Below are 11,074 nucleotides of genomic sequence, written 5' to 3' on the forward strand. Positions count from 1 at the left end.
CTCCAATTTGCATAATGTTTGAAGTTTTGGACTCCTGACTTCCCAAGCTTCAAAATGATATATATTATGTATAGAATAGACTCTTTAAAGTGCTCCAAATTTGTCCTCAAAGTCAGAGTATATGTTACCATCAGATTTTGAGTTCTAAATTTCTATGCAACTGAATCTTGCTTCATGCCTCATTTTCCATGTTTTCTTGCCTTCTTTCTTACTCCATAATGGCCATTTCTCATCTTCCAAACTCATGATATCCTCATTTTTCCTTTCCTCATGATTCATGAGTCTTGACTCACTTATTTCCTCATTTAACCCTTTCTTGATCTTTCAAAATTTAAAGTGATTCAACTTGCACCATTTTCTTCCCTTGAACCTAAGATAAATCTCCAAAATACAAGTTAAACTCATGGATAGGGCCTTAGCATCGATTTAGGCCAAGTTGGGTGATTTGAGTGTTCTTTGGTGCACAAATCAGATTGAATATGTGCCATTAGAGCACATATTTTGGCTATAATCATCCCCCTCAACCTAAACTTTTCTAATCCCTAGCACATGAAAAGAGTACAAAAAAGAATGAAAAATATGTAATGAGATTCATGAAACCATAGTGACTCAACATAACATGTTTCACACACAAGATACCCAAGTAGTCAAATTTCCTATAATTGAGCAGGATGACACAAGATATGCAATTTCTTAGTTTTCTCACCTTATCTTTGTATACATGAACGTGCATCCATGTTTAGAATTCCCCTTAGTGTCTCTTGATTTTTTTGTCCCCTCATAGTATTCTTCTTAAGATTTTTTCTCAAACTCAAATTTCATCATTCTTTAAGTTAAAGAGGGAACACAATTTATTTTGATTTTTCTTTCTTAGTTTAGGAAATCTCTTATAAGCCACTTATCCCTCAGACATCATCCTAACTAAAAAAAGAACAAGGTTGAATTTCCTAAACATTTAGAGCCTGTTTGGTTAGTGTTTTCAAAAACAATTTTCTGTTTTTGAGAACAAAAAACACACAAAACGTGTTTGATAAGAGAATGTTTTTTGTTCCCATGTGTTCTCCGTGTTTGCTAAAGCCCAGTTTTTAGAGAATAAAAAAATGGTGTTTTCTGTGTTTTTGCCATTGTTCTAAGAAGAAAAAAAAATGTTATTTGTGTTTTCAATCAGTGTTCTTGGGTATTCTCATCTTTTCACTGTGAAGGAAAATTTTTACACTACGAGGGAAAATCAAAAAATGGGAAAAAAAAAATCGGTTTAACAAGAATTCAACCAAAAACTCAACATTATCCGATAATGTTTTTATTTTTTAGTCATTTCCGTTTCAATATTTTTAAGATATTTTAGGATTTATCCCTATATGATTTTTCGGATGCATTTCAAAGCCAAAACCTCCATAAATTCTAGGATTTCCCAGAAACCAAACAAAACATAAACAATAACACAAAAGACCAAGAATGCAAAATAAAAAAATAAAAAATAAAAACAAAAACAAAAATTGAAACCCTACCCAAAAATCTTTACAATGACCACAATTTGGATTCTGGCCTTAGTGAGTAATGTTTTGATCTTAGAAAAGAGAAATAGTTCAACCGTCGTGAATAAAAGTTTGAATGTTGGAAGAAATACGGAGATAGGAGGGAAAAAGAAATAGATAATAGGAGCGGAAGAGAAACAGAGGAAAGAAGAAGAGAAAGGAGAATAGGGATTTAGTCTCTATATATATGTAAAATAAGTAAAATAGTGAAAATTAATAAATTTTTATAAATAAATTAGTTTGATTTACTTTTAATTTTTTTTATCCTTTATATAATTATTAAATATAAAATAAAATTTAATTTTAAATAAAATTATAAATATTTTTAACAAAAAATTATCATAAAGATATCATTATTAATTAATTTTTATATTATTAATTATATTTAAAATAGAAAAAATACATCATCTATTTCTAAGTATAATGCATTACTATTTGATATATTCATAAAATCAAATAATTGATATTTACCAATTTATGATATTTTGATCCTATAATTTATCAATTATTGAAATCAAACATATTTAGAAATGTTTACAAAGTAATCCTTTATTTGAAAAAATTAAAACTAATGCATAAAATTTTCAAAATGAAACATTTTTAATTTTTAAAAAGTGTGAATGTAAAAATTATTTATATATTTACAATATCAATTAGTTAAAGAAAATGCTCAATTTTAAAAAACAAAACCAATTATTATTATCTTTTGTTGAATTTTTTTATTTATATCTTTTTTCATTAATTGAGAGGAGATACGAAAAAAAACATCAATTAAAAAAAAAAACCAACTTTCAAACATGTTTTTTATTTCATTTGTTATAAAACACTTTTTTTCTTAACTCAACCAAACATATTTTTTAGGTTTTTGAGTACAAAAACTGTTTTTCAAAATTCAATTCCCAAAACATAATTTTGTTTCTGAAAACACAAAAAACTATTCTTAAAAACTATTCTTAAAACTATTTTCCAAAATAGTTTTCAAAAACACCAACCAAACATGCCCTTATCCTTTTTTTTTTGTTTTTTTCAAAACTTAGTTTAGCATGTGTAACGAGCAAGATATCAATGACTTCTAACCAATTGGTTTTGGGCACCAGGGCTTGAAGGCACAAGACCATTTCCCCCTCAGATAATTGCTCAAGCTTAAATCTATCATTTTCAATTTTTTTTTCATATTTTTATTACATATATATTTTTTATTTCCTCCTTTTAAGCTGAAGAAAATTATCTTAATCAATATACCATAAGGGTACACGTGCTTTGTGTGTTCTTTGAGTCTTAAATAAAAAATAACCATCAAAGAAAAATTGAAGGTATCCCAAGGATTCAACCTAACTATTTTTGCACTTGAAGGTATATGAAGAAAAGGTAAGTGAATTACTAGTCTAGCTCTAACTGTATTTCTTCTCAAATTCTAAAGAAATAATGCTACTTAAAGCATTCTCATGCATAATAAACCATGAGTCACTGAGGCAAATCAAGAATCTCATTAACTAACCAAAGATAGCATGCAAACTTTTGAAAAAAATTAGGGCTAATATACCTTTCCCCCTCAACCTAAATTACACAATGTCCCCAATATGTAGAACGAGTGATATGAAGAGGGTGGAAGTGTTATCTCACGATCATAGAATCGGAATGGCAAGTCAGAAAACCAAATCTGTATCAACCAATCATATGGGAAACAATATTAGAAAGCTACCAAGAAATAAAAAATAATAAAATATCCTAAATAAGAAAAGAAAAGACAAGAAAACAAAGCATAACAATTCAAATCCTAAAAGTCTTAAGGGATAAATAAAATAGAAATACCTAAACATGAATAAATGAAAAAAAAAAATAAAAACAAAAACAATAACCAAAAAAAACCAAAACCTAATTTTACGTACTGGATAAAGAAAAATGCATCATCCATTTGGAATCTCTCCATCAACAAGATAGAAAGTTTCTTCATGTGGCCACACTTGTTCTTTAAGGGACTTGAGGAAATGGTCTTTCACCTTAAACTTATGACTAATTTTGGGATTGAGTAGGGTGATGGGGCCAAAAATAGGAACTTGTCTCTTATTTGGTTTGAACTTTCTCCTTTGTTCCTTTTACCGTGATGAAATTTCAACTTATCTATTTCTTTCATCCACTTTTCATATAGTTCTTCTTCCAAAACACTTAAGTTAATCTTCCCATTCATTCCATGTTTTTTTTTTTACATTCCTTAGGAATTTTCAACAACTTTCTTCTTTGCACTCATTCAATTGATGAAATTGAATCAACTATTGGTTCCATAATTTGCAAGATTTGGTTAGTGGGCCTTTGAATGAGAGTTTCAATTCGACATGCTACTTCACTCTCTTCTTCCTCATGGTTAATTTGTTGATGACTTAAGTTAAATACATTCAGCTCCAATGTCATATTGCCAAAAGAAAGCTGCATTACCCTATTTCGACAATTGATAAGGGTATTTTTTGTTGCTAGAAAGGGTCTTCCAAGAATGATAAACACAGAAGTTACTTCCTTACATAATGGCTCAGTGTCTAATACCATGAAATCTACAGGATAGTAGAACTAGTCAACTCGTACCAACACATCCTCTACTATTCCTCTAAGTACTTTGATAGATCAATTAGCCAAAGACAAAGTCATAGTAGTGGCCTTGAGCTCTCCTAACCCTAGTTGCTTGTAGATGGAGTATGGTAGGAGATTGACATTGACTCCCAAATCAAGTAAAGCTTTCTCCACATATGTATCCCCTATTTGCACTGAAACAGTGGGGCACCCTGGATCTTTGTATTTCATTGGAGCTTTATTCCCAATGATTACTTGTTTAGTAAGGAATGCCCTCTTACTTAACTTAATCCTTTTCTTTACTGTGCATAAGTCCTTAAGGAACTTTGTATAAGTGAGAACTTACTTGATCATATCTAAGAGATGGATATTTATCTTAACATGCCTTAGCACTTCCAATATTTCTGAGGTCTTATCCTCCACTCTCTATTTTTGAAGTGCTATGGGAAATGACAAAGGATTAGTAGATTTGTCATTTTCCTTACTCACAATGATTTATTCAATTTTCTCTGATTCTTTTTCAAGTTCCATTTTTCTTCCCAAATTTAAACCATTCTCTTTGGTGCCATTGTCTTCAACCATTGGATTCTTAGGCCCTTCATATCATTTTCCACTTCTAAGTGTGATCAATGCGTTGCATTCTTCATTCTTTACTTCTAAAATTTCACATATATCTCTCCGATTTTGTTATGGTTGAGCAAGAAACTTACTTTTCTCTTAAGATATACTTGTAGTGATTTGATTGAGAGTGGCTTGAATGTTTGAGATTGCTTGTGATGTTTAAGCATTAGTCCTTTCTTTATCCTCATTAATCTTACCTTAGTGTTGGATGAATTGCTTCATCATATTTTCCAAGCTTGATATAAATGATAAAATCTATCCTTGTTGTTGAAAACCTTGGGATGGTATTACCTGAGGTGCAAATTCTTGTTGTTCATTACCTTGGTAATCTTGATACCGATTTCCTTGATGATGGAACTAATCATTATTGTTACCTCCCCATGACATATTTGAATGATTTTTCCAACCCGGATTGTAAGTGTTGGAGTATGGAGAGTTGGTCATTGGTTGTTTATAGGTTCCAATAGCATTAGCTTACTCAGAGAACATGTCTTGTACTACAAGTAGTGTAAGGCAGGAATGCACATCATGTTCCATGGACTTACATATCAAGCATGGTTGCATTGTTCCCTCATTAGCAATTTGAAACTTTTGAACTTTCTTAGCTTCCAAATCATCTAACCTCCTTATAATAGTGGCAATCTTTTCTTGGACATCTAAACCTTCTAGTAATGCATACACTCCACTAGCTCTTGCCCTGTTCACTATTCTATCTCTAGGTGGTTCCTTGACAATTGGTTATTCCCAACTTCTAGATACCTTGGCAACATAATCAAGGAATTGAAATGCTTCATTGGGATTTTTATTCATGAAATCTCCCTCACACATAGTCTCGAGAAGTTGTTTCATTGTTGGTGACATCCCTTCATAGAAATACTATACTAGCATCCAGTTGTCAAATCCATGATGAGGGCATTCTGTGACCATCTCCTTGAATCTTTCCTAACATGCAAAAAATTTCTCATCCTTCATTGCCTTGAAATTTGAGATCTCATTTTTCAATGCACTAGTCCTATGTGTTGGAAATAATTTTTGCAGAATCATTGATTATAGATCACCCCAATTTCTTATGTTGCAGGGTCTTAAGATTGTTTAATCAAGTCTTAGCTTTATCCTTCAATGACAAGAGGAATAACTTCATGTGGAAGATATCCAAAGGAGTGTTGGCTTCTTGAAAAATTGAAACAATGTCCTCAAATTCCTTGATGTGAGAGTATGGGTTTTCATTTTCTATCCCCCTAAAAATGGGTATTTGAAATACCACTTGAGGTCGAATGGTAACATGATCTTGATTTGGAGGTAGCATAAAACACGATGGTGTGCTCAACCTAGGAGGATTTAGAAACTCTTTCATAGTTCTTTGGTCATGTATAGGTGGTCGTGGCATATTGTTGTTGCTATTGGACTCTTTAGTGTCCTCCATATTTAGTTAAGATTCCTCAGTTGTTCTTTCAAGTTTACTTGAAAGATTTCTTTCCCAACCAAGCATAAAATAGAAGAAAAATATATATAAAGAAAAAAAATATTAAAAGAACTAAAAAAAAGTAATGCACTATATCCTAGTTATGATGGTTGCTAATCCCCTACAGTAACGCCAATTTCTTAACCAAACTACTTTGTTATACCAAAATACTTAGCCTTTTTGCGTAGCAACTTTAGTCATGAAAAACTGGAGAAAGAGTCACTATGGCTTTTGTAGTACTCTAGGTATTGTCTTAAGGACTGGCTTATGGAAATTGTCAATACTAGAATAAATGAATTGTTTTTTTTTTTAAATCCTAAAGTGAAAAATAATATTTGAATGAAGTGAAACTAAGTAAAAGAACTGCATTAAATAAAAAATAAAAAAATTGATTTTTAATTCAATAGATTCAAGTTTGGGGTTTTCCACAATCCAAATTAAGGTATAGAAATAGAGAGAACAAGGGTTTCTTAAGTAAATTGATCTTAGGGTTTTGGGATCTTTGGTTATTTGCGATCAACTTGAGTTCTACAACTCAAAATTGCATCTGAAACCTAATTTTTCCTTTTTTTTCAATAGATTCCTAAAACCATCAAATGAATGAGATCGATTACCGGTTTAAGATTTCACTTTTTAACCCTTCATACTCCTTATATCTTTGTTTTGGGGCAAATAACGATAGGGAAGACCAAGTAACTAATGATCAAGAATTACCAAGAATTACTAGTATCGGGTAATAACCTACCGTATCATTCTCTAAACTAATTCACAAGGATATGATAAAAAAATGATAAATTTTCACCTAACCAATAATTAATCTCATTTTTATAATAATTTACACATTGTCCCTATAGGTTTCCTAGCCCTTAGGTTTTCATGTTTCAAGCCCTTAGTTGGCTTCTTAGCCTCTCATGGGGGTGATGTCACATTCACAATCCGTAATAGGGTAAAAATCCATAATTTGAATCAAAAGAAACTAAAAACAATATATTTAATAAAGAAGAAAAAGAAAACAAACCAAAGTTCTCGTTTTCTTTCACATTCAATGTCAAACTCTCTAGAAAAAGATCCAAGATTTCTAAAACCTAGAACTAAGAGAATTTATATAATATCATCAATTACCTAACATGTGGCACACTCTCATTGGACACTTATTACAAAATAATTACCTAAAATGACTAAAAAAATAATAATAAAATACTGATTTCTAGTCATGTGGGGCCCACTTGGGCTGGATAGAGTGCTCTAAATGCAATTCCCAAGGTAGAGGAGGAAAAACATCAAAGTGGCAGTGGGTGAATTTGAAATTGGGGTAATTTCGAATTAGATTTCGAATTCATAAGTTGAATTTCGAAATCATTTTGAAATGACCTTTCAGCTTTGCGCAGTTGTCTTCAATTGGCCATAACTTCTTCATTTCAACTCCAATTTGCATAATGTTTGAAGTTTTGGACTCCTGACTTCCCAAGCTTCAAAATGATATATATTATGTATAGAATAGACTCTTTAAAGTGCTCCAAATTTGTCCTCAAAGTCAGAGTATATGCTATTACCAGATTTTGAGTTCTAAATTTCCATACAACTGAATCTTGCTTCATGCCTCATTTCCCATGTTTTCTTGTGTTCTTTCTTACTCCATAATGGTCATTTCTCATCTTCCAAACTCATGATATCCTCATTTTTCCTTTCCTCATGGTTCATGAGTCTTGACTCACTTATTTCCTCATTTAACCCATTCTTGATCTTTCAAAATCTAAAGTGATTCAACTTGCTCCTTTTTATTCCCTTGAACTTGAGATAAATCTCCAAAATACAAGTTAAACTCATGGATAGGGGTTTAGCATCGATTTAGGCCAAGTTGGGTGATTTGAGTGTTTTTGGTGCACAAATCATATCGAATATGTACCATTAGAGAACATATTTTGGCTCTAATTAGTTTACAAAGATAAAAAAGAAAAGTGAGAAAAGTGGAGTATTTGAAAATTCCTAACACAATAAACCTTCATTTGACGATTTCAAATTTTCCAACTAGTTACGTAAAAGAAAAAAAAAAGGTAGTATACAATGGCAAAACAAAATTTCCAAAAATAGTATTAATATGAAATGACTGCTTAGCTAAAGCTAACCTCCAAATACCATAAAATAAATAAAACTAAGAAAACACTAGAACTTTAAATTGGGAATTTTTATATAAGAGAATCCTTGTAATATAATATTGATTATTTTCATATTTTGTATAAAAATAGGGGCAATGATCATATCTTTAGCTTGATTTCACCATTAAAAACACCCTTTAACTAAACAATTGTATGTTATCTTGTGTATGTATGGTTTTCTCATATTTTCTTTGATTTTTTTTTATATTTTTAGGCATATTTAATGAATAATGATGATCTTGAGATCCTCATGGGACATCCTAGATGTGAGAATGAAGGGTCTATTTAGTTGAAAAACCAAAATTGTAAGAAATTCTTAGGTGTTGATCATGTCTGACCAACAAAATATTTTGAGGTGGTTGGAAGGCTAGACATGTCCAATCAATCTAAAACAATTTTTTTTTTGGTTTTTTCACTTTCTAAACTTAAATATGACCAATTTTAAGAATTTTTAGAGGTTTTTTTCACCTAAAAAATAAATTTGAGAAACACGAGTGATGCTTTAGCACATGAAGGCACCACAAAGGGCCCCATAATGGCCTCACCACTTGCAACCGCCCTTTTGACCTTAACTCATGTGATTATAGCACATGAGAGACCTTTTAATTGTCTTAAATAGGGAAAATGAGTTGTGCCAAAGTGGGAGACCAATTCCCGCTCATTCTTGAGCCCTTGATTTGCATGAGAAAGGCTCACACATGAGGGAACTTAAGGTTGATTTGGGGAATGATATAAAAGAGCATGGGCAACCATTAAGAAGGGTTCAGATCTTCTCCTTTGAAATGGAGTTCTTACAAGTTCTTGATCATTTTTGGAGTCGACCTTAGGAAGAGAAGATCTTGGATACACATTCATTTTAGGTTTTCTTTGTTTTCATTTACTACATTTGTCTTGATTTGGTTTTCGTTAAGGAGTACTTGAATCTTTTCCATATTCTTGGTTCTTGCAATTTCATATTGATTTAAGATCTCAATGTTCAATTTCTTGTTCTTCATTTCATTCTTTCAATTTAGTTTCCTTTCAATGTTTATTAAGTAGTTATTTAGGGTTGAGTAAAGGGAGCTAACCCTAGGGCTTTCCATTCTTCCATTAGAATTTGTCTTTTCATTAATAGCTATTTTTAATTCAAAGTAATCTATAAAGAGAATCTCATTCATTCAATATAAATCACCTCATTTGAACATCTGACAATTGGGGATTATAGGTCTCAATAGGGTATCCCAAGCACTTAATGGTAAAAACATTTTGACTTAGGACAACCTTGATTAAGCCCTAAATACTCTAATTGGAAAAATGGTTGAGATATTGGGCTCATGAAACCACTAAATTTTTATACCTCATTAGAGATGGAAGCCTAAGGTCCTCATAGGGTATTCCAAGCACTTACATTTAGACTTGGAACAACCCCATGTTGTTAGGATAGAGCCCTTAAAAGCATGACATTATGTAATAAACATGTGAATTTTTATTATTTATTTAATTAAGTTCTAGTTCACTTTTATCTATCCTATTTCCATGCATTATACCTTCTAAGCACTCTAGCCTACATCTTTTGCATTGTATGTGACTTGGGTGCATTAGAAGTTGAACACAAGATCCAAGTTATGGGTTTCTTGCAAATAAACAATTTGTTCATAGTTAGAGGTTGTAGTGCACTACCTACTAATTGGAAGGAAGGCTGGTCTTGGTTCTTAGGATGGGTTTCCTAACTTACAGTAGGTCATGATGTAAGGCTATCAAGTGGTCATGACTTTACCAAGTTGTTTCATTGTGTTGTCTCTCAACCTTGAGAGAATATTGATCTTAGACTAAAGTTGGTAGTGGCTTTGACCTACGGGTGAGATCGTATTCCTTGTGGATTGGGTCACTGTTAAAGGAAGCCAGTAGTAATAGGTATTCTCAATAAAGACACCATGATGTCTCATGAGAATGAGACAGTGTGTCCCCTTGGGTGATCCTAAGGAGGCGTGTTCATGAAAACTATGGTCATAGTAGTTCCTAAAGTGGAACTTGACATTAACTCTTGTAGAGTTAAGACATGTCGATTGAATACATAATAGGAGGATCTATAACTTAAGGATTATAAATATAGTCTTAAAAGGCTGATAACTTTCACCTTGTTAAAATTGGGAAACCAGTTCATGAGGAGACTGAATGCAATGGATAGTAGGTCACGGACCCGAGCATGTAGTGTCTTGTTCTTATTTACATAGGATATTGGAGTTTAGTTGATTTTCTATAGTAGAATGTTGAATCAACTTCAAAATTGGAGTCTAAGGGAGCTAGTAGTCTTACAATGATCCCAACTCTAAGCTCATATACCTTGTTGGCAAGGGTTATGAGGATTGAATTGACTTTAGGGTCACTTTTGTGCATAAGGGCGTTTAAGTAATTAACAAGGTTGCACAAGGGCAATTGAACAAGGTCTCTGGATTAGGCTAATTGATTAATTAGTAGGTCTTGTTCAGTTAATTAATCAATTAAGACCCGTTTTGGGTTAGATTAAGTGACTTAAGCTCTTAATGGCCTCAAGTCACTTAAGCCTAATAGGGAATCTTATAAATACCTCTTAAGGTTTAGATCTTCCATAGTGTTTCTTAGAGAGTCTTATTCCACCTCTAAAAATAGAGAGCCATAGCCTCCACCATGTCTTTCATCTCCACCAGAAGTATGTTAAGGTCAAGGTTCAAGTCCTTGAGCAAAAGACTCTGGGTTTACAAGACTTTTATGACTTTGTT

General features: G+C 32.0%; 1 non-coding gene across 1 annotated transcript; it reads left to right on the forward strand.

Annotated features, from left to right (window-relative positions):
• Window positions 1-5,616: 5,616 nt before the first annotated feature.
• Window positions 5,617-5,723, forward strand: LOC132254240 (small nucleolar RNA R71). Its single transcript, XR_009466516.1, has one exon. It is a non-coding gene; the product is annotated as a small nucleolar RNA R71 (small nucleolar RNA).
• The last annotated feature ends 5,351 nt before the right edge of the window (window positions 5,724-11,074 follow it).

This window comes from Vitis vinifera, chromosome 8, assembly GCF_030704535.1.
Source record: "Vitis vinifera cultivar Pinot Noir 40024 chromosome 8, ASM3070453v1".
NCBI classification, from domain to species: domain Eukaryota; kingdom Viridiplantae; phylum Streptophyta; class Magnoliopsida; order Vitales; family Vitaceae; genus Vitis; species Vitis vinifera.